Source organism: Otolemur garnettii, unplaced genomic scaffold (genome assembly GCF_000181295.1).
Source record: "Otolemur garnettii isolate 467f Iridium unplaced genomic scaffold, OtoGar3 scaffold00030, whole genome shotgun sequence".
Lineage (NCBI taxonomy): Eukaryota > Metazoa > Chordata > Mammalia > Primates > Galagidae > Otolemur > Otolemur garnettii.
Window position 1 is genome coordinate 787,451 of NW_003852425.1, and position 24,902 is coordinate 812,352.

The following is a 24,902-nucleotide window of genomic DNA, read 5'->3' on the forward strand; positions in this document are numbered from 1 at the left end:
CCTCTCTGAGACCATCACTTTTTTTTATATCCCTGTCCTATACAATGAACTACACATTTGAGCAATTCCACATAATTGTGACAAAATATTATTTAACAGACATTTTTGCCACCAGAAACTAGCTTAAAAACCACTGTTCTGGTCGAAAAGACAGTTGCTGAAGAATTTTTAAAAGAAAAATGCTAAGGTCAGCTTTTCCTGTGAAAAGATTAGGAGGTCCACTTGGTGGCTGGTGGGGCTAAGAGTGATTAGCAAAGACAGATGAGAACTGGTGATGGCCTGAGGATGGAACAAAGGAATGGGTAAATAGAGAGTTTGGGAGGGGCACTGACTACACGCCGGGAGGGAGAAAGGAAGTTTGCAGAAGGGACGTGAAGGCATGGCTCGAGTAAATGGGCACACAATTTAAGGCACACTTAACCAACGGTGGGTTTGAGGTTCCAAAGGACAGGAAAGCAACCAAAAGGACTCAATGTTTCACATACAGGGTTGGAAGCTCTAGGGCCATCCAGGTAACTATGATCAGTACAGAAAAGAACGTCAACCTTGAGGTTGGGTGGGGAGCTGACCTGAAGGTTTGGGTTGGCGCTCTCTCCCTATGGAGAGTGAAGCTGCACAGGGACGACTTGTCCTTGGCACGGGTTTCAGAGAGAACAGAGACGTTTTTTATAGTTGTTTTCATTAGAAGAAATGAAATGCAGCTATAATGGAGGAAAGGCCAAGGTCTCCTCACGTAGCCAGAGCAGATGAATGGACGTCTTTTGTCTCCACAGCATGAATAGTGTTTTCCTGCAGAACACCGCCTAGGGGTCATTCTTGGCCTCAGCCCCACTTCATGGAGGATAGTGACGATGTGGCAATGCTAACTTTCCTACAGAAAGGCTGCATGACATAGTTAAAGAGAAGGGAAGAGGAAAACATTTTCTTCCCTTTCCATGCCCTCTGACTTCTTAGAAACTACACAGTATCCTACACATGCGCCCGTGTGTGTCCGTATCTGTAGTTGCTTATGTTTATCTAACAGCACCATAGTTATTGGTTTGCCCACCTCCTTCTGTTAATCTTCCCCATTCATCAGTTGGCTCCAGGAAACCAGGTATTATAACTTCTTTTTTTTTAATTTTCAATTGAAATCCTAACTGTATGCCTTTATGGGGTACATTGTGATGATTTGATATAGTTCTTGTAGGTTCTTACCTGTTGACTTTTCTAGCCCTTTCACATAAACTAGCACATAGTCCTCACAAAGCATTTGCTGAATGGATAAATTGAGAAAGAAGGATTCTTTTATTTGTATGGAAAAGGCAGGTCATGTCCTGCTGGGTCCTAGGCACAGCTTTGAACTAGACAGAAGTTCTGTTTAGCTTCTCACCCTCCCTGCTCCCCTGTGCTTGTTTACCACTCCCCTTTAGCTCCTCTTCCATCCCACCCCAACTCTGTGCCTCTGGTCACCAAGGCCAGGACCTTACAACAGTCCCATTTTCAAAAATGATATAATAGATATCTCTTGATATCTCTCACACTCACAGCCTCTAGGCCCTGCAGGATGTCGGCCAAGTAGTCATTCAGAGCGAACTCACAGAATGGCAAAGTAAAACTGCCTAACCAATAAACTAGTCCATTCAAAAGGGTCAAAGGCTCACAGTGGTTTTGTGGGTGAGAGACTGAGACAGGGCAGCAGGGGAGAAGAGGTAAGCTTTACTTCATTGTTTCTTGTTTGATTTTTGTTTTTTTTTTTTTGAGAGTAAGATCACTCGACAGTACCATTTACCTACTTTTTAATAAAGATGAAAACATTGGCCAAAAGTTACCCTGTGAAAATATAATTACAGTAAAATCCATGTTCTATGTTTGACCCTTGACCTATGGCCACACTAATAAACACAGGTAAGCAACCTAACTGTAATTTCAATCCTCTGTCCCTGTGTAAATAATTAGTATGATAATTAAAACACCATTTTTCCTAAGATTATACTGCTTTAAAAACTGATATTTCACTTATGGTGAATTACAAGACTTTGGTCAAACATTAGAATGACCACAGATCTCTATAAAAAGAACTATGAAACCCTGAGTAAAGAAATAGCAGAAGATACTAACAAATCAAAGACTATACCGTGCTCGTGGCTGGGAAGAACCAACTTTGTTAAAGTATCCATACTACCCAATGCAATCTACAGATTTAATACAATTCCCATCAAAGCACCAATCTCATACTTTGAAGAACTTGAAAAAATAGTACTTCATTTTATATGGAATCTAAAACCAAATCTGGAGGCATTATGTTACCAGATGTCAGGTTATACTACAAATCTATAGTAATCAAATCAGCATTGTACTGGCACAAAAATAGAGACATAGATCTATGGAATAGAATAGAGAATCTACAGATGAATTCAGCCATCTAGGGTCATTTTATATTTGATAAGCCTAACAAAAACATACACTGGGGAAAAGATTCCCTATTTAACAAATGTTGCTGGCAGAACTGCTTAGCCACTTGTAAAAGACTGAAACTGGAATCACACCTCTCACCATTGACAAAAATTGATTCTCTCTCTGGATAAAAATTTAAATTTAAGACATGAAACAATAACAATTTTAGAAGAGACTTGGAGAAAATGCTTGAAAATATTGGCCTGGAAAAGTATTTTATGAGGAAGAACCCCCTGGCAAATTCAGCAACACCAAAAATAAATAAGTAGGATTTGATCAAGCTAAAAAGCTTCTCTACAACTAAGGGTACTACAACCAATGCAAACAGACTTTGGAATGGGAGAAGATTTTTGGATGTTATGAATTGAACATAGATCTGATAACTAGAATCTACAAAGAATTCAAATTAATAAATAAGAAAAAAGCAAACAACCCCATTTCTATGTTGGCAAAAGACTTAAACAGAAATTTCTCTAAAGATGACAGATGAATAGCAAATAAACACATGAAAAAATGCTCTTCGTCTTTAATCATCAGAGAAATGCAAATCAAAACCACCCTGAGACATCAACTAGCCTATGTGAGAATAGCTCACATCATAAAGTCCCCAAACCACAGACGCTGGTGCCGATGTGGAGAGAAGGGAACACTTCTAGACTGCTGGTAGGATTGTAAACTAATATAACCTTATGAAAAGAAGTATGAAGAATCCTCAAGATCTAAAAGTTGACCTTCCATTTCAAAAGGAATTCCAATTCCTTCCTATGGGATGGCAGGAACAATCAGTTGTTTTCCAATAATAACAAAGTAAGAGTCGTAATGACTTCTAAACTTCTTGAACTTAATTGCATAGATAAGATATTGCCTTTCACTCCTATGAAATATGTGACTTAACTCTTCTAAAATTGGTGGGTGTAGAGGCTCATGCCTATAATCCCAACACTTTGGAAAGCTGAGGGGGGAGAGGCCCTCCAGCTCAGGAGTTCAAGATCAGCCTGAGTAAGAGCAAATCCCCACCTCTAGTAAAAATAGAACAATTAGCCAGGCAAGGTGGTGGGTGCCTGTAGTCCAAGTTACTCAGGAGGCTGAAGCAGGGGGATTGCTTAACCCAGGAGTTTCAATTTGGTCTGAAGTAGGCTGATGCCGTGGCACTCTAGCCTGGGCAACAGAATGAGATTTTGTCTATTTTTTTTTTTAAATCTCCTATAAAATAACATCTTTCATGAACATGGGAGCATTTGGATCAGATAGTCTGTAAGTCCATATTGGGGTCATTATTATAAACTGAAGAGCAGTTCACTCCTTTTCTTCCTAATAAGATAAACATAGCAAGATGTTGTGGTGGACACCTATAGTCACAGCCACTTGGGAGGCTAAGGCAAGAGAATCTTGAGTCCAAAGGTTGGAGGTTGCAGTGAGATATGACCATGACACCCAATCCCAGTGGGACTGAGTGAGACTCTGTCTCACAAAAAAAGAAAAAGATAAACAGAGAGACAGAAGTAGTATTTCTAAGATAATTATCACATCATAGGCTGTGTGAGTGTGTGTTGGTGTGTGTGTGTGACTTGAGAGATGGATGGGGTAGGAGTTCATAACTGGACTGAGGAGCCGTACTTCAGACGCCTGTTTGCAAATCCCAAAAGGTCTCTGAGGAGGCTCCACCTCTAAGCACTTAACGTTTAAATGGGATTGTAAGAGGATTTCGGGAACTTGTTAGAATTAAATGAAGAAATAAATGGAAAGTTTCAAAACAGTGCTTGACTAACAGTGCCATTATCTTATTGATCATTATTGAAATTCTTCTCATCTTTGTGTGTCTATGAAATATCATAATAAGGTTGAATAATAATATATATAATAATATTGTGTAAACAACTTTTGCATACACTTCTGTTTTCAAACACCATGTTACTGACAATGCACCAAATGGCCTTGGTGAAATAATCTGTGTGAGAGGCCATTTCTGTGCAGGCTAAGCACCCCTAATCTGAAAACATAAAATTGGAAATATTAAGTCCTAAGAAAGAATACCTGAGACAAGCATGGTCTAATCTGGAAGGACAAAAGGCATCTCACAGAAACCCAAGAACACTGCTGCAAAGACTTCTAAGATTTATAAAATCTTAGCTTCCTGGAAACTTGAAACTAACCCTTGCTTCTGCGTCCATAACCCTGAACATGCTTTGAAACATCCAATGAGGACAATATAATACCTTTGTCTGCCTCTCTGTAGACCCTACAAAAGGACAGGAAGGCAGCTGGCCGGGGAGGTTGGCCATTTTCGGCCCTAGTACCCTGAAGCTCTGCCGCCTTCAGTAACCCCTTCCTCTTGCAAACACAGGTGTTCAGGTGAATCTTTCTCTCCATCAGGCTTCACCTTCAAAATCTGAAGCTTTCTCAGCACCAACATGAGGCCACAACTAGAAAATTCCACACCTGACCTCACGCGGCAAGTCACAGTCAAAATGCATTCAGTGCTTTATTTCACTCAAAAAATCATAAATATTGTATAAAAGTACCTTCAGGTTATGTATATAAGAGGTACATAAAACATAAATGGATTTCAGATTTAGACTTGGGTCACATCCTAAAGGTCTTATTTTTATATGCAAAAAATCCAAGATCTGAAAATTCTGAAATCTGAAACACTTCTTGCCTCAAGCATTTATGGTCAGGGGTTCTCGAACTGCATTTTAAAGTGGATTACTCTGACACCTGCCAGCACCAGAAACGTTCAAGAAGAATTAATCAATTTGGCTAAAATTTCTAACAAGAATTGAAAAATATTATTACAGTATCTCAATGTGTCTTTGTTTTTGTGTGTTACTTTGAATGCCTTCTAAATTAAACCAACAATAAAACTGCTAAATCCAGGTTCCTTTTAAGGCAGATTTTTTAAAGTATATATCAAAGAGTTACAAAGCCAAAAAAAAAAAAAAAATAGGAAGACACTAAGAGGAAATAGATTCTGAAAAAAAGAAACAAATGATGTAAGAATCTCGATACTCAAATGTTAAAGTATGTTCCATTTCCTCTCAGGCTCAGTTAAAAAAAAAAAAAGTATTCCAGGTTTATATATTTACATATATAGTTAGGACTCTAGTGCCCCAGAATCAACAATTTAAAAAATCACTCTTATTTAACTGTGGTGATTCATAAAAATAAGGATGTTTCTATTTTAATTAATAAGCTCCCTTTGAATTTTTATGTTGTAATTAAATCTTTATTATCAATTCATTTTATTGTCACTTGCTTCTTTATGATCAGTCCATTCCAAGGGTTAAAAATCAGTTTGTGTGTGTGTGATGCTGGTCCTGAACATTTATAAAAAAACTCAGCTCAACAACTATGGGATATGGGAAATTTTTATTCCTCTGAATTAACAGACGAGATACACTGAATAACCTGCAACTTCTCTAAACATGTCTATCTAGATGTACTCAAAAGGAAATCAAGATTCTAAGTGCCAGAAATAGAAAAGTAAACTAATGAGCTATTATGGCAAAAATCCTGGGGCTGAGGAGGAAGGTGATCATTGCTTGGTAATCACGTAATTTAAAATCTGACACTCATGTGGAACCACTGGTAATGAGGATGTGGAAATACCGGCATCAAATCAGAATCCTAGAACACTTGTGCCCTGTAATAGGGCAGGCAAGAAAGAAAAACATATCCACTCAAAGTGGAAGGTAAGGACATTTTTCCTGTATTATAGCTGCATGAAAAAAGTGAGTTTTCTTTTGGTAACATTTAAAAATCATTAGTTGGGCTTGGGACCCAAATTCATATAACCATCACATCTTGGCTGTCATGTGGCTGGTGAGAGCACAGGGTCTTCTGGCAGAAGGAGAGGACAGCCAGACCACAGGAGATTCTGAAGCTTAAGATGACCACATGATCATAAAATTACAAAATGTACAGGCCCATTATGAATAAGCGCCCTGAAAATAAGCAACAGAAGTAGATATCTAATCTAATTTTATTTTATTAAGTTAAAAATAAAATAAAAAAGTAAACTGCAAAATAACATTTTAAATTGACTAAGTCATAAAATAGAATAAAAAGGTAAACTGCGAAATAAAAGTAAAAAATAAAATAAAACAAGTAAACTGCAAAATAGCATTTTAAAAAAATAAAAATGTAAACTGTGAAATAGCATTTTAAATTGACTAAGTCATAAATTTTGAAACATAGGATAAGATATACACATATTATGTATTAATATAAATAAAAATATAAGCAAAAATCAAATATTATGCAGCTTAAGAGGAAAAAGTGAACAGACAAAAGAAAATATAGAAGAGAAATATACAGATAACAAAGATATTAAAAAAGTCATTAAGAGCTGCCTATGATAGAATAAGAAGGAACAACATTTTGCAGAAGGTGAAAGAGCAAAGGAGAGAATAAAAGTAATAAAAATACAAATAGGCTAGTATTTAAAGAAATTTTCCAGAATTGATGAAAATCACGAATCTTCAAATAGGAGGGAAGAACATGAGATGTGAGTATAGAGCTTGTGGCATCACAATGGCCAATGACAAAAGAAAATAAAAGAACCATGAAGAATAATTTCTAAACAATTAAATTATTCTAAAGTCAATTTCAGGCTACTCAAAGACAACAGTCAAACCCAGAAAATACCATTTAAATGCTGAGTGGAAATGACCGTTTGGCTAGAATTCTATATGTACTGATAAGACATCGTCTAAGTGAGGCAAATAAATATAATTTGTAACAAAACAGAGTCTTCTACTAACTAATCTTAACTGAAAAAAACTACAGAATCTATGTTAAGAATATGGAAACTGAGCCAGAAAAGGTTTTGAAGCTATAGTGAGCAGAGAAACTGGCAAGTAAGTCCCTAAACCTAAAACTTTGTTGTATAAAAACTATAGTGATTATTTTATAATACAAAAATAAGCCTAACATATTAAACAGTAAGCTCCTGTGCAGAATTAAAACATTTTAAGATCCTTTAAATGGTCAAGAGGCATATAGAAATACTTCACACACATTTTAAAATTTGTACCTTCGAAATACAACACTTGCAAATATCATATTAAAAATCAGTCCAGGTAACATATTCAGGAGGTGTATATGTGTTTATGTCAAACAAGTAAATTCTGCAATGAAAATCCTAGGTTCCTGCCTTACTATGCTTACTGTTGGAAGACAAAGATAAATATAGAATGTCCTACACCAAAGACAAACATTTGCTTTATCCTAGAGAAATCTAATCTCTTTTGCCTACATTTTTATACACTTTCCCCTTTAAGCCTTATAGGAGAAAGAGTTCTAGTAAATTTACATCCTTCCTAGAGTTTAAAGCACAGTGCTGGGTATTGCCAGAAACACGTAACAGAAACAGAATCCGTCATTTGACATATGTGCAGAGAGCTCTAACAAGTGTCTGCAAACTCGCAATACATGTGCTTTACATTAAATTCACCCAACTCAGTCTCACGTACGTGTAATAAATGTAAAAGAAAAATAAAGAAAACCAGTAAAATGTTTACATAGTTCTCTTGTCAGCAAAGCAGTTCCTGAATAAAAAGAAAACAACAACAAAAAGAAAACAAAACAAAACAAAATACCCTCACAAAGTGAGGACAGGAGGACTACAGTTAAAAAGCAAAGGATGCAGACTTGAAGTTTAAACTTTAGGGGACAATCCATTTTTACAAGTTAGGACTATAACCAGATAACCAGAGTGACTGAAGAATGGATGATAGGATCCCTGTTGCCACTAAAAGAAAATGTATCTAGCAGAGTAACAACAGGAAGGAAATGTAACTAAGAAAAAGAATCATATGAAGAATAAGTCAATAGATACTGTGTATGACCAAAATCTATTGTATAATTTCAAAAATCCAGAAGAGAGTACTTGGAACGTCCACAGCACAAACAAATGATAAATGCTTGAATTGATGGATTTGCTTGTTATCCCGATTTGATCTCCTGTACTGTATACGTGCATTGAAACATCATTCTGTCCCCCATTAATATGTATGATGATCGCCTGTCAACTACACGTAAAAGGGGAAAAAGAACAAAAAGAGTGTAAGAACAAAAGAAGAACTACACCCCCAAGAATAAAGACAACAAAAAGGGGATATAATTAATAAATATAATTAGACTAAGAATAGGTCAAGAGATACGATTTAAAACAGTACAAGAAAAAGACAGTAATACGTCTTTTATTTCTTTAATAAAAAGAATAATAAGGAAGACAGAGAACAGATATGCCAGCTTTTTACAAGTGTATCTCCAACAGGAAATTGTTGGAGAATTGGAAATAAGAAATGAACCGAGATCTAAGGCTTTGAAGCATCAGGAAATGAGCCATTTGGAATATTCTGGGGAAAACTAGCTAGACATCTATCAGAGCCCAATTCCACCTTTAAAAACAGAAGTGTGCCTGTCTTCTTTTGCTTTGGTGTATGGCCAGCCAGCACAAGAGTTTAATAATCTATAATATTTTCCTAATTTCCTTCCACACAGTTTAAAGCCCAAGAATGAAAACTGATGCACTCGGGAACATTATTTTCCAATGAATACGGCCCTGTGGGTGGATCTTTCTCTCTCCACCTGTTCTGTGGGAGGATGCCTGATAACGCCCCTCAGAGACGACCATAACACAGTCAGCTCAAATTTTAAACCCTTATTGTTTGCCGCTCACCTTACCATAAGACGCTAAAAGAATATTATAAGGTGATAGTATTGTAACTTCTTAAGAACCCAGCTATGATATCTACCCTGGCTGTGAAGACTTAAGCAGTACTTGTTAAATATCGATTACTTCAAACAATGGATGCCAAGTATTAGACATATCTCAGCCATTCAAATGCTGAGGTGGGTTTAATCCTTAAATGCCGCTGTTGCCGAATCTGGAAAGGGGGGAAGTGATAAGTGAATGTCCTACATTTCTCACAAAGTAGAACTAAATCCAAATCAAAGGACAGAACAGTGTAAAATTGAGTTTTCAGTATAAAGAGGTGTCTCTGAATGACTTCCCCAGACCGCAGGGACCGCATCTCCTCTATACTTTATAGATCATGCTCTATCTGAATCTAATAACCCAACATTTTCATTTGAAGGGACAGATTTTAAATGAAATGCAAAAAATCTAACTTATTGCCAAAGTTAGGTATTGTGTTTATCAAATCCAAGAGAAACAGTATCGGTACAGAATTCTAAATAAATAAAACTTCCTATTCCATTGCCAGTTTATTTCTATACTGGATATTAACAATGACTTTCTTTTATTCTACAAATTATGGAGAAAGGGCAGATAAGTTTTAAAATCACAAAAGGTTGTAAATGTTTAACTTGATTTTCAGGCTGCTTTATTCTTATCAGGAAACTATGGTCCAGGTACTTCTGGGCCATGATCCAATTTCTTTGTACTTTTGTAAATAGTTTTATGGGGGTATAACTTGCATATAATCAAATTCATCCATTTAAGTACAACTCTTTTTTTTAGTAAATGATTTTTACTAAATTTGCAGATTTGTCCAACCATCATTGCAATCCAGCTTTAGAAAGATCTCTCATGCTTGTTTTTTAGTCAATACCTACTACAACTCCTGGTCCTAAGCTACTAATAATCTACTTTCAGACTCTATAGATTTACCTTTTCTGGACATTCTGTCTGCACAGAAGCATGTATTTTGCTGTGTTTTCCAGCTAGCTCCCTAGCGTACTGTTTTCCAAGTCCACCCATGCTGTAACATGTGTCAGTGGGTCACCTTTTACTGCTGAAAAGTACCCCACAGCGTGGATATCTCATACGCTGATCCAATCATCAGTTCATGGACATTTAGATGGCTTTCATTCTTTGACTATATGAATAATTCTTCTATATAAATATCACAATCCAGTTTTAGGGGTATATACTCATTTATAGTGATTATTCAGCCTTGAGAAAATTGGTACGAAGATGTACAAAGCACAAATTTAAACTTCCCAGGTTTTCGATTATTTAAGTTTTCTGGAAGAAGAAAGAATTGCAGAGCGGTTACAAGAACAGACTCTGGAGTCAGATACTTGAGTTTCTAACCCAGATCAACATTATACTAACCCTAAATTAGACAAGTCATTAACTTTCTAGGTTTTCTTCACTTTACAATGGGGACAATGACAATGGCTCCTTGACAAGATTATCCATAAGGTTTGATCATGCAAAACACATTTTGCACACTGCTCACTAGATACCATTAACAGCGATGCACCAATCATCAGTTAGTAGTGTTAATAAAACAAGATGCTTGAAAGCTTTCTGAGTCTACTGTCGTAGTAAGGGACGTAAACCTCATTTTGAATCATATAATACATTACCAAGCACAAACATATAGTTTTAATGGAAGATAGAACAATCCTTGTTTTCTAATCTGCTGCCACCACACAGTCATTGATGGGAAGGAAACTCCCCGGTAGAGATTCTCCTTAAGACAGCCCATCACTAGGTTCAGAGACAAAGTAACAGAACTATTCCTGCTATCACATCCTCGTGAATATGACACTAGGCCTGTGACAAAAGAAAAGAAAAAAAATAAAACGAATTAAAAGCAATTTTGTAACTTTTTCAACATAACGAATATCTACCATGTTTCCCTGAAAATAAGACACTGTCTTATATTTGTTTTTTCTCAAGAAGACACACTAGGGCTTATTTTCAGGGGATGTCTTATTTTTATTAACAACAATCTACATTTATTCAATTATAGTTAAGTCATCTTCTTATGGAACCTGACAGGGAAAGTCAACCTTGTTGGTGGGACTGGCACTAGTCATGTGTGAACTCCTTTACCCTAGCCGTTCTCACATGCACAATAGGATGCCTGAGACCATGGTTACCACACACATACCCGCACAAGTGTGAACAGCTCGGAGAAAGGAGCTGCAGCAGATAAAAGGTATTCCAGTCTTCCTTACAGCTCCGTGCCAAAATCCATCACTAGGTCTTATTATTGGGGTAGGGCTTATATTTAACAAATGCATAGAAATCCTGCTAGGGCTTATTTTTGGGGTAGGTCTTATTTTCAGGGAAACATGGTAGTATACACTATGGATCAGAAACAGTTCTTAATCTTATTTTATTTTATTTATTTTGTTGTTGCAATTTTTGGCTGGGGCCGAGTTTCAACCCACCACCTCTGGTATATGGGGCCAGCATCCTAGTCCTTGAGCCACAGGCATAGTCCCAGTTCTTAATCTTTTAAAAATAGTAACTCATAAAACCCAAATGAACTGGTAGCTATTTATTAGCACCATTGTCAGATGAGATAACTGTGGCACAGGGATGTTGAATAATTTGTTCAGCTGGCAAATACAAAGCTGAATCTCCAGGCAGGTAACCTGGCACCAGTGTTTATGTCTGCACTACTATGCCTGCCACCTCTTTTAGTGGAAGTAAAAACACCTGACTGAAGTAACACATATTTTTGGAAAAGACGAGTGGAAGCCTAAGTTTTGTTCTGCACACACACCTATTCCCTTTAATCATGCTGTTTGATTTGCTTTAAGCCACAGGAAACTATTTCTTTCAAAGATGAGTGGAACAAGGCGGGTCTAAACTATATCTTACTGTAGTTTCATCTTAAATTCTCTCATCTATTTTATATATATGAGTACAATGCTAAGATATTAAAGCTTTTCAAGTTCACAGATGAATTTCTATGGATAGAAATTTTACAGGAATGTAAACAAAAATAGAAAAAAAAAACCCAAATTCTATTTTTTGGTTCAGAAAAAAATCTCTAGCCTGACCATCCAAATGTTATCCTTGTAAGCAATCATCGTTTCATTATCTGTGAATTGACGGACCGTGTATGTAAAAACCCCCAATTGTGAAAAAGCTTGCACAATTTATGTCTCTTTTGGAAGATCATGGTGTGTGTTAACCCTTGTTAAAGTTTTTCACTATATGAACATTAGGTCCATACCTGTAAAACATTAAAAACCTACAGTTAAGTGGCACACATCTCCACATTCACATTTTCTTACATACAAAGTAATGTCACTGATATAATGATTAAATCAAGACAAGCAACATAACCATCTTTATTCATATATTCAAAGCCCTGAATAGTCCTGATGTATGGAAACCTGACTAAATTTGTTTAACTCAACATTGATCACATGTTTAAATGATGCATTCTGGTTTTTCCTGTGGAACATCCATGTACCCACATTGGAAAGCACTACTCTGGATGACTAACTAATCTATAACAAATTAATATCATTACTTCTTATTGTTCTGATGAAACTTTATTCCAATAAAACCGACAAGATTTAGGACACTGAAAGTATACCAGGTAATAATGAATAATGGCATGGGCGGATATAAAGATGATAATCATAAAGTCACCCTACCTTAGCTGACATCATCTTCATGCTCAAAACAATCCCATAAGGCAAGCATTTGTTTGTTAATCCTTATTTTACAAAAGAAGTAACTGAGAAGTGTGCCCACGGCACACAGTGGTGTTAGGTGGTGAGCTGAGTTTCTCATACCGGTGTTCCAAACCAGAATCCATGCTGAAGCTCCCCTCACTGTGATCCTGGCAATCAGGTCATTCATACAGGTAGATTCCCTGTTACTATAAATGGATTAGGACATAGATGATACTTACATAAAACGACCGTGAAACATCTAGGAGTGGTAGATAGGATTTCCTCATGAAAATCTGTTTCTGTTAACTCTCGATACTGTTGCCGTTATAAAACCTTTCCATTTTCATATGTTTCTCTTCCTCTTCACTAAGGAGTCTGCTGATAAGAATATTCCTGTTTATCCCCTACCCTAATCTAACTGCAGTGGCAGCACATTTTCAAATGATGGTATATTCTATAAATAGTTGAAAATAATCAAATGTGTCTGCACTCAAAGCACTACTTTATATAACTCTTCGTTTCTTCCCAGGAAAGATGATCAGGCATTACTCCCTAATTCCAGGATATAGAATCTGTGGTGTTTATGCAGGAAGAGGACACATTTTATTGTTCTCTCTCCCCACTGCGTACTTTCCAAAGTGCTAACGTGAAGTTTCTGCAAATAAAATCCTTTCTGACACGTAGTCTTTTAAAGAACAAAAAGGAAGTCATGTAAAAATACTTGATTTAAAGGGCATGAAAAGTTGCTAAAATACAGAATGCTGACTTCTAAAAAATGCACACTCGTCATGCCTTGCTCTTAAAAGCCAATAACAGAATAATGAGTAAGACATTTCTTCAGCTCCTTGTAGCTTTTTTATGTGCCGGTAACCTCTCGAAAGCCTCTGAAGATGGAAAACAGAGAAACAAACTTGGTTGTAGGGTCTCTGTGCTCACTCCACATACACTTACTGTGCCACTGCTTTTCTAGATATTGAGGACTCGGGAATGAAAAGGGCCGATGAGACCCGTACTCTAAAACAGCTTACATCGAACAGGAAGAGAGAGTCAGCAAAGAAGGAACAAACATCAGTAACACATCCCAAAGTGGCAGATGCCATGAAGAAACTACAAAGGGTTCCATGAGAGCAGAACTGCACCAGGAGGGTCAGGGCGTGAGTGAGAGTGGGAGAGACACCTAGGAGCAGCCAATGTTTAGTTTGGGTGTTCAGCAAAAGTACCTCTTGGAAAAGGAGGCATCTGAAACAGGACAAATAGAATAGAGGGTTCCAAACAGGTGCGTACCAAGTGTAAAGGCCCAACAGCCAGAATAAGTCTGGGGAACCCAGGACCCAGGGAGCAGCTTGTATGGTAGAGCACTGGGCAGAGGCATCAGAGACTGATCTGAGATGGATTCAGGAGACAGAGGGATCACGGGGGACTGATCACTAGACACCCAAGGCCAGGAGAGGGACAGAGTCCTAGGGGAGTGAGGAGCTGCCAAGTTGTCAGCATAGGGAGGCACGGATCCTTCTATTAAAAAAAAAAAAGTTACTTCCTAGAAAATGAATCCCGGAAAATCCAGAGAAGGAGCAGAAACTAGTTGAGAATCCGTGTCAGTTCAGTCTAATTAGATAATAAGGATGGCTAAGGCGGGAGTAGTGAAGATAGATGGTGAAAAGAAGAGTTGGGGTATAATTTGACCAAAGATTTCCAATGGATGGCAAGTGAGGGGTGAGAAAAAAGGAGAAACCAAGAATGACATCTAGAATCTTAGCTCAAATAACTTGTTAAATGAGGATGTGATTTATTGGCATAGAGAAAACCAAAGCAGGAGGGTTATGAGCTGAGGTATCAATCCTGAAGTCCCCTCACCACTCTTATTTTAATATGCTTATTAAACATCCAAGAAAGGTGATGAATGAGGGAAGAAGGCTACAGAAATGGGTTTGGAAGCCATTCCCATAGAGTAGCGAAGCTCAGGGACCAAGGGAAGTCAGCAGGAAGAGCCGGGATGGGAGCAGAGGGCTGGAGGAACCAGGAGAGAGGAAGAAGAGAGACAGGCTTGGGCTGAGTATGGTGGCTTTGTAACAGTTAGAGGTTGAGGAAACAAAAAGCATTCAGCAAAAACACTGATGAGAGGTGGCCAGGGAATTAGAAGGGGAAGTGTAAATAAATTTACCTGTTTCGTGCACAGAACCTAGACAGACAATATTCTAACAAAAAACAACAACAACCCAAAAGTAATATTCGTTGGCATTGTATACACAGGTTTACTGATCTACATCCCAGGTCTCCTTGTTTGTCGATGGAGGCTACGTGTTAAGAATATTTCTCTAGAATAATTTCTAGGGTTGTTTTGATTTGACAACAAAATAAAGCAGCCCCACCCCATAAGCACACTTTCCTACAGGTTACGAATTGCTGTGCCCTTACGTGAAGAACTGCAACGTAATTATGAAGTCGCAACTGCAGCCTTGCTGCCACTACGTCCCGTAATTCTTCACTGTTATCATATTCAAGGTCACTCTTGGCGATAAATAAATTTCAGATAAATTTCATGCCCTGCGTTATTGTGGAATTGTACAAGCCTGTGAGATTCTTGTATGAATTGCTCATCATCTTCTTTTTATTTCACTCGAACACCAAACTTGGCCATGGCTCACTGATTTATTATGCATCCCTTCTTCAGAAGTTCAGATAACTATCACATAATACTAATTCCAGTTTTTGAATCGCATTAATTTGACTATTCTGTTTTATCACCATACATTCTTATTTTATAAAACTCAATTTATTAACTTTTATTCTTCCTTCGCGTTATCTCCAACTCAAACAAAAAAACAATTATTTGTACGTAAACATCTATTTACTAGTCTTACTTTTTTCTTTTATTCTTTAACTCTTCTCCTCTGTCTGTATGACTAGGAACATACCAAGGACATAACTATGTCCCATTAATCTTTATATCTCTTATTTCTAACATAGCACCCAGGGCAAAGTTCATGTTCAATAATTATTGAGTGAATTAATGGATTAAAAAATCTATTAGATTAGTTCAAACTGTTCATTTTTAGTCTGACAAAAGTAGCAAAGATATAAAAGGCTTGCTTTGATATATTTTAAATTAGACTCTAAGAAAAAAGTTTCCTAAGCTAAGATTCATCAGTTCCTAAAATGTCCCTGCTTCCCTTTGATTTGGGTATGTAATTTTCATTAGTTGTCTGCTATAATAGCAAACTGTTCTGAGTGACAACTGCTGTTGAATTAATCTATGATTTTATTTAATTCTCAGGAACTAACAATGTGATTAAAATCAATAGCAACATTAACAAGCTGGGATGTCTCTTTTGCTGGATGCAACAAATGCCTTATAATTTTAACAAAATTTATACTCCCTACAGTAATTACTAAAAGACACTGCAAATTCCACATGACTGGTTTCAATAGTCAACTTTATAATTACTGCACCAGTAAGTTCATCACTTTTTTATCAAATGAACTAAGTTGAAAGAGGTAAATATTTAGTTATGAATCTTCAAGGAAAATGACAACTGAGTTTGAGAGCTTCTGTCATTTTCTGATAAGTGCACCACAATCTCCAAGGTACAAAATACTCCAGGGGATGATGTTTGTGGCACCACGGCATCTTACAAAGGGCTGCCTCTGAATATATTAACAATTAGGTGCCAACTTTTTATCCCAAACAACATGAGCCCAGCTCATGCCTCCTGCCAACAGCTGAAGTCCACCTAATGCCTTCTGGATAAAGAAGAAAGACCATCAAACTTTATCGCAGTGGGAAAAGCTGAGCCTACAACACTTTTTCCCCCACTTTTCATGTAAAGGTCATGTCCAACAGAGTACATGGAGACTATGTCTTGAATTCTCTCATTCATTAGGTCAGCTGAAGAACTTAGCAATTCGGTTTGAATAGGTCTTCGGAAATCAGATTGAACACCTGACTTATAAAATAGCAATTAGCAAGTTAATATTAGACTTAAAACTGAAATTGAGAAACCTGAGTTTCTGGTCTCACACCCGCATCACAGCAGAGTTTAACAGCAGTTATGTCGCACAGCTTCGTGCTGAATTCATGTTACTTATAAAAAAGGAAAACAAGCCAAAAAAATTCCCAGTATTTTTCATGGGTCTTCCCCATCAGCAGTAGAACAATGGACCCTTACCTTCCTGTCAGGATATTTTTTTCTGTTTTATATGCTGTGGCGTGAATTCCTTTGGACTTATCTCAAAGTAGAATTTGATTGAGAAGATAAGTATAGCTAAATTCCAAATAACATTTCCTCTTGTTTTATAGTTAAAATACATTAAAACGAAGACTTGATTCATGGCACAGTTCTAACGAACAGTTAGAGAACAGTATAATTCCGATAATCTCACAACTGAAAATAGTTTACTTACATTCTCAAAGTCAAAATATGGAAAGTTGGCATAATAGGCGCTCAACTTGTTATAAGATCAAGGAAATTGATTAGGGAAATTCATTCAAACAGAGTGTTCTCAGATGCATGACACAGATATAAACTGATTAAAGAAAAACAATGATTATAAATATTCCGCTATATCTTTGGTATTTGACATTATCCAGACATCTTCTATTTTTGGTTTTAGATAAAGTAAATTTAACCTTCAAATTTAATAAACACTACTCACTGTATCTTTCAACTTTTATCTAGATAAATAAAATTTAAGTATCTATATTTAGCACATCCACAACTAGAGTCCCATATAGATAGGAGGGTGGAAAGTAAATTACTGTCCCAGAAACATCAGAGCTTAATGATCAACAAAGTTCTTGTTCTTTTATAAGTAGAAAAATATTAAGACCAATGAAATACTTATTGGCAGGCTTTTATGACTGGAAAATAGAATATTACAACAAAAAAATGTTATTGACCTTGACTAGGCATGTTTTCACATCACTAGGAAGTCACAGCTGTTAAAGGTAATGATCCTTCTTATGGCCACATATGGCAAATCCAAGGTTAGCCCAGAACTATGAATGAGTTTTGTGTATTGCAAATCAATCTTTTCCAAAAAATGATCTATTGGTTTTAAATTATTATACTTTTCATGGAATTTGTGTTGTTTTTCTAGTGGCTAAAATTAATTTCCTCTGATAATATATACAAAGAGAAATTATTGAAATGTAAACTAGTTTTGCTTATAGAAAGTATGAATATGATTCTAACAAACTTATTAATTTTGACACCTTGGAAATTAAATCCTATCATTAAAAAACACCATAAATATTCCTTAGGATGTTTTTCAATGCCACAAAGGAAATATTGCTAAATTCATGATGTTATTGTACTTTTTCCTCTTGTGGAATTTAAATATAAAACACAGACCAAAAATAGAAAAATATATATGATGATAACTATTGTTATGATTACTAATCACGTTATTCATGGACATTATTCAGTAATTTGAATACTCAAAGAGGTTTGATTGTTAATCTCCACTTTTGCATATACTTTGAGCAAATGATACAGAGAACTTGCATATTTCTTAGAAATGCAGGTATGTACTACTCAAATTCCTGAAAGCATCATGTTAAGGCGGGGCTGACCTGCTCAGGCAATTCCTGAAGTCCTGTTGTCACTGCCTGCGGCACTGTTTCCCTGTTTCACCATGTGGGGAGGTGGGAGTAGGTTATGGAGCTTCTGTTAAAAAAATTAGAACACTTTTAAAAATAGTATATTTACTTTCGGATTTCCAAAACACACTGAACTGAACAAGGTGCAGGAAGTTATGGATGAGGTGGGGGCATTAGTCAGTATGAAGGAACAGGGTATACTGATGGAAATTCACACGTGGATGGAAGAGCAGCGGAGTCAACAGGTGAGCAAATCAGGGCAGACCACATACTGTGAGTCAGGACCTAAGAACTAGGAGAACAGACCAGTCAGTCAAGTCTTCAAGCATTTTCACTGAGCACCTTGTCCTGTGCACAGAATGCCACCGCAAATCACGGGCAACTTTTTTGAATTTAACACTGATTCATTATTTAATACTGTTTTAGCATTGCTGCCCAGTGAGTTATTAACATAAAACAAATAAGGGTCAGCTCTAGGGATAGTGATCAGGAAGAGAAAGGACAGTCAACTATGTCAAAGAAGCTGACATAAACACCCCAAGCCTTGTGGGAGGACAGAATAGTCAATGTTAATAAGAGGACTATGCTAATATATTGAAAGGATGCCCTTGGCTGGGTGCCTGTAGCTCAGGGGTTAGAGCACCACCCTGTGCTCTAGCGGTGGAGGGTTTGAACTCAGCCAGGGTCTGCAAAAAAAAGAAGAAAGAAAAAAGAAAAGGAACAATGCCCTCTCTCAGGAAACCCATTTGTTGTGGGAGGTGCCCAGGAGTTGAGCCAACCTCAGGGAGACAACCTGTGGTCATGGGATCTAAAGACTACACTGTCTCTGAGTGACAAAGGCAGTATGACAGCAGAGGCCAAGTGATCTCGAAACTGCCCTTTACAAATTAACAAAAGGGCATAAGGCAGGAATTGTGGTAAGGAGCTAAACTTTGCAAATACACAGGCATAGCTAAAAAGAACCATAATAACCAGCTACTGACCCTGAATTTGCTTTTGTATAATTGCTACTTAGAAGTCACATAGCCAATGGCCATGAAGATTCTTCTTTTTTCCCCATCACTAATAGCACTCTTGTGAAATCTATGGCTAGTTTTTGAGTTTTGAATTTTCCAGGCCCTGCATTCTAGTCAAATGGCGCTCCCACTCAGACCAGCGCCCTACCTAGAACTGACTCAACAGGTGTTGCAACCCCCACCCAAGAATTGATTCAGCAAAGAAGACAATTTCTACACCCCTATTTTTCTGCCTCGCAACTCAGCCAGTTAACAGACCCAATCGCCTAGTATTTTGCCAGCCAAACTCTCTTTAAAAATCCCTTCTCTCAAATTTTTGGGGAGATGGATTTGAGAAATCCCTCCAATCTTCTCACCTGCCACCTGCACTATTAAATTGTTTCTGTTGTAAACCTTGCTGTCTTGGTGTATGGGCTTCTCTTGAGCAGTGGGCAATGAACTTGGTTAGGCTGTAACCATCACTTGGTGTTGACCCTGCAAAGATGCTCACTCAGTTCCACTGAGCAGTTCCAGCTTACGGTCTGTGAGGTGGCACTCAATCCAGAGATGCAAGATTACAGTGTGGAGTGTGTATCCCTCACTTTTACCTTATATCTTTGGTAACTTACTCCCCAAACACTCCACTTGTTATTCTCGAGGCTTATTCAAGCTAGGTCTGAATAAAAGGATGAGAGCTTAAATTATTCAGTCTGCTCAATTATTCACTCATTCTTTCATTAGCTGGAGACCCCTATGCTGTGCCAGGACTTGGAATATAGAAATGAATGAAAAAATTCCCTTCTTATGGAGCTCAAAAGAGCCTTGGGTAGATGTTGAAAAATGGTGTAATCTTCTCAGCTTCTTTCAGCTCCTCTTGTTATTACTAATTTTCTTAATCAATAATAACCTTGAATATTTAACAGAGAAAGCAAAACTTACATTTGAATACACTCAAGGCATCTAACTTCATCATTCAATAAAATAATAAAACACTCATTCAGTACTATGTGCTAGGAACCCTTTTAGTTGTTGGGAATATGAGAATGAAGGAAATGCCCAGATACCTCCCTCACACTTTCATTTCTGCACATAGATTATAGAAAACATTTCTGTTAATAATAAATTGTAATGTTTATGTGCAAAAATACTAATTTAAAGTAATTAGCTAATGCAGACATTATTTAATTATTATTCAGTGTTAATTTTATGGGTAAAACATTTAACAAAATATGAGAGGGGACAGGACAGAAGAGGTAAATTCATGCCTGACAGGTTCAATGAACACTACCCAGGTGAGGGTCACACACTTACAACTTGGACTCAAACTGCACAAAAGCAGTTCATGAAACCAAAACATTTGTGCCCCTGTAATATTCTGAAATAAAGAAAATAAAATAAATGAATGAACAGTCAAATGAATGAATGAACAGTCAAATGAATAGTCAAAAATAAATTTCCAATTGCATTTCACTTCAAATTTACAATGAATACGCCTAACATTATTGACAAAAATTAGAGACATATAAAATTATAATGCTGGACTAGCAAAGACATGGTAACAATTCTACTCTTTATATTAATACTAATAAAGGAATTTACACATCTCTGTTTTCCCCTCTACCCAAAGAGGTTAAAAAAAAACTTAAACAAACAAACAAAAAAAGCCCTAAGAACCTACAGGAGAGAGTAATGTTCCCTGGAAGACTGCTTCATTTTTCATAACAAAACACTAATGAATGGTAGCCAAGTGCATGTGGTTCCCACGGTTAGACTCACTTAGCTTCGCAACTCCTGGTAAGGGTCTTACTTCTCTGGGTTTCTCTTTGTTCATGTTTGAAAAGGAGGCTAAAAAATGTACTAGCTTCTTAGGGTTAATATGAGAATTCAACCAACTAATACATGGACAGAATGTAACCATTTTTGAAGTATACAGTAGGTGCTTACAAATGTTTGCTCTGGTTCCTGTTATCAAGCTGGGAGAACACTGAAGTAACAATGCAGTTCAGCATCTGTCCTGACAGAGGTTCCCAGAACAACATGAACGAAGCACTCTGAATCAAGAAAGGAAGCTCTGTGGTTGATGCAGGTTTCAAATCTCCTCCATGCAGTAGAGAAGCAGACCAGGAGGCAATGCGATACCCAGGTGGTCCTCTCACAGCAAACTGAAGAAGCCAAATTCTGTGTCTGCTTCCCAAATCCCCCAGCTCAGAACTGCCACCATTTTTTTTTTCCATTTGACAGTACAGAGTCTGTTCTGCTGCTTGGCTGAGATTGTCTGGCTTTGCAAAGTGGAAAAACTATTACCAAACCATTCCAGCCATAACTTGTGATTTTATTCAGCAACAGAACCTTCCTGCCAACTACAAGCTGAACAATTCCTTTCTTGATTTCTCTCTTGTATTTTAGATATAGTCTTGAACAAGGCTAACCAAACTACAGGGAAAGTTTGAAAATTGTCTACTAACTGAAGTATGTCATTAAATTATATTTCAATTATCTAGACTCAGGGGTGTCCAACCTGCAACTCATGGGCCACATGAAGATTTTGTAAGGACTTTTTTTTATCATACATATGTGTGTGTGTACTGTCTGATATCACAAAAATTATGCACAGATCTATTTTTTGCCTAATCAACCTTTGTTAGTGTTTGTGTATTTAACGTATGGCCAGAGACAACTTGTCTTCTCCCAAAGTGTGGCAGAGAAAAAAACAAAAGGTTGGACAGAGTGTTATCGTCCATTCTAGAATGAAAATGTCTAAATTTTATGCCTGACATTGACTACTGAGAGATAACATCTGACCACGTGATTTTGTTGGAGGGGAGAGTACCAAACCTGAACTCATGACAAACGTGTGTTTAAATTTTTGTCCTTTGCAGAATTAATCAGCAAGCTCAATCTGTTTAGTAACTCCACCATACACCTTTCTCATTCTGCTGGCAAGAAAATTCAAGGCCCAAAGTATGGGAACAGTATGTTGAACGACAGGTTTTGCATGGAGCTTGCCACATAATCTTGACTCCCTTGTGGTCAAAGAAGTATATTTGTAAAATTCATCACTGTAATCCTCAAATACCCATCAGCTGAATACATGTGTATGAAAGTGCTTTGCTAAGGAAAGCTCTTTTCAAATACTGATCATTATCCAACAACTGCACTAAGACTTTCTTTAGGGAAGTGATAACCTTGTCTTCATCTTTATAATAATAGCCCTGAGAACCAAAGATTTGTTTATAGATTAAGCACACTTAAGGCTCAGCTTTTAGGCTAACCAGTAGAGGGCTACTGAAATCTCAGTCAGTATTCCTTAAAGGAACCATATACTTGGATATAAAGAATTAAAATGCAATCTTACAAGGGTACATGTGAAATTTACTATGTGTATAATATAAATGTCTTAACACAATAACTAAGAAAATTCTGTGAAGGCTATGTTGACCAGTTTGATGAAAGCATTTCAGACTGTGTGTAAAACTAGCACATTGTACCCCATGATTACATTAGTGTACACAGCTATGATTTAAAAAAACCAAAAGAATTAAAACTCAAAGTTTAGTCTTATTTTTGGTGGCTATTACCAATGATGATATATTATTGTCTTAAAGAAAAATTATTTATCAAGTATTAGAATATATCTCAGCTGCTAAAATTATACCAAGGACCCCATAAAAGCCTACAATATAAGCTCTAAAAACTGAATTTAATTATACAATAGATCATACATGTAAAAAAATTTTTTTTGCCTTTTTTTATTGTTTGAGATTCATTGAGGGTTCAAAGAATTAGGTTATACTGATTGCATTTGTTAGGTAAAGTCCTTCTTATAATTGTGCTCCACTCCCAAGAGATGTACCATACATCATAACCCCCCATCCCTCTCCCTGCTCCCCCAGCCCCTACCGGCCCCCTGTATTAGCTCCTCTACTGGCTTCCTATCAGAATTGAGTACATTGCATTCTTTCTCCTCCAGTCTTGTGATGCTTTACTAAGAATGTGTTCCACCTCAATCTGGATTAATACAAAAGATGTAAAGTCTACATATTTTTTAATGGCTGAATAGTATTCCATGCTATACTTTACCCACAGCTTGTTAATCCATTCCTGGCATTTAGGTTGTTTCCACATTTTGGTAATTATGACCTGAGCTGTGATAAACAGTCTAATGCAAATGTCCTTACCATAATTTTTTTTCTTCTAGGTAGATGCCTAGTAATGGGATTGCAGGATCAAATGAGAGATATGATTTGAGTTCTTTGAATATTCTCCAAACTTCCTTCCAAATGGTTGTATTAGTTTGCAGACCCACCAGCAGTATAAGTGTTCCCTTGTCTCCTCACCCACCACATTCTGCAGCTTTGAGACTGTGCTGTGGTCCTTTCTCCCTGGGGTTAGGTGATAGCTCAGGGTGGTTTTGATTTGCATTTCTCTGATGATCAGGGACAACGAGCATTTTTTCATGTTTGTCAGTTATTTGTCTGCTTCAGAAAAGGTTCTAGTCATGTCTCTTGCTCAGTGACATGGGATTGTTGGCACTTTTTGTTGATTAATTTGAGTTCTCTACTGAGATCCTAGTTATCAAGCGTTTGTCTGATTCTTAATATGCAAATATGCTTTTCCATTCTGAAGTTAGTCTGTTTGCTTTGGGTGTTATCTCCTCAGCTGTACAGAAGCTATTCAGATTAATTAAATCTCATTTGTTTATTTTTGTTTAGTTGAAATTGCCATGGAAGTGTTCTTCATAAAATCCAGGCCAGTATCTTCAAATGTTTTCTCCACACTGTCTTTGAGGATTTTTATTGTTTCATGCTTTAGATTTAAATCTTCTATCCATCTTGAATCTATTTGTGTAAGTGGTGAAAGGTGTGGGTCTAGTTTCAGTCTTTTACATGCAAATTTTTAATAAAGTCTGTATAGGACTTAAGTCAGAAATTTTAGTAATGAGCTTAAGGATTTATTGAAGAATACAAAGCACAACCTTACAAACATAGTACCAAAAAATTCATATCAAAATTTAGGAGAAAGAAGAAAACAGAAAAGAAATGAAATTTACAAATTTTCAAGTTTAATTTCAAGTGAAACACTACCACAAAAGCAATGATAAAATCTGACTATAAAATCTAATATTTCTCATTTACAAAACACCAATACCAATATTATGTGTCCTTCAATTTCTGCTAAGCCTCCAATTGTATGCTTTGCCCATAGTATTTCAAAGTATACATAATACTTCTGTGTCTTTATCCAATCAGTGACTGAGTTACAGAATATAGTCCAATTAGAGTGACTTCTTACCTAATGCATCATTTTAGTAAAGTAATATGAGTTTTCTGAATCAAAATATGACTGCATAGGTCTATATCTCTTATTTTTGTGCCACTACCATGTTGTTTTGATCACCACTACAGACTTACAGTATAATCTGAAGTCTGGTAATGTGAGGCCTTCAGATTTTTTTTTAATTAATTTTTTTA

At 36.8% G+C, this 24,902-nt stretch overlaps 1 protein-coding gene across 6 annotated transcripts in view; it reads right to left on the minus strand.

Moving 5' to 3' along the window:
• The window catches only part of PRR16 (proline rich 16), a 273,307-nt gene that overhangs the window by 125,600 nt on the left and 122,805 nt on the right, over window positions 1-24,902 (minus strand). Inside the window, exon 1 of one of the 6 annotated variants that reach the window (XM_012804629.2) lies at window positions 18,410-18,460. The exons of the other annotated variants lie outside the window; for them this stretch is intronic. The gene's annotated coding sequence lies outside the window, so the exon portion shown is untranslated. Of the gene's footprint in view, window positions 1-18,409; window positions 18,461-24,902 lie in introns of those variants that run through there. 6 annotated transcript variants of the gene reach the window in all.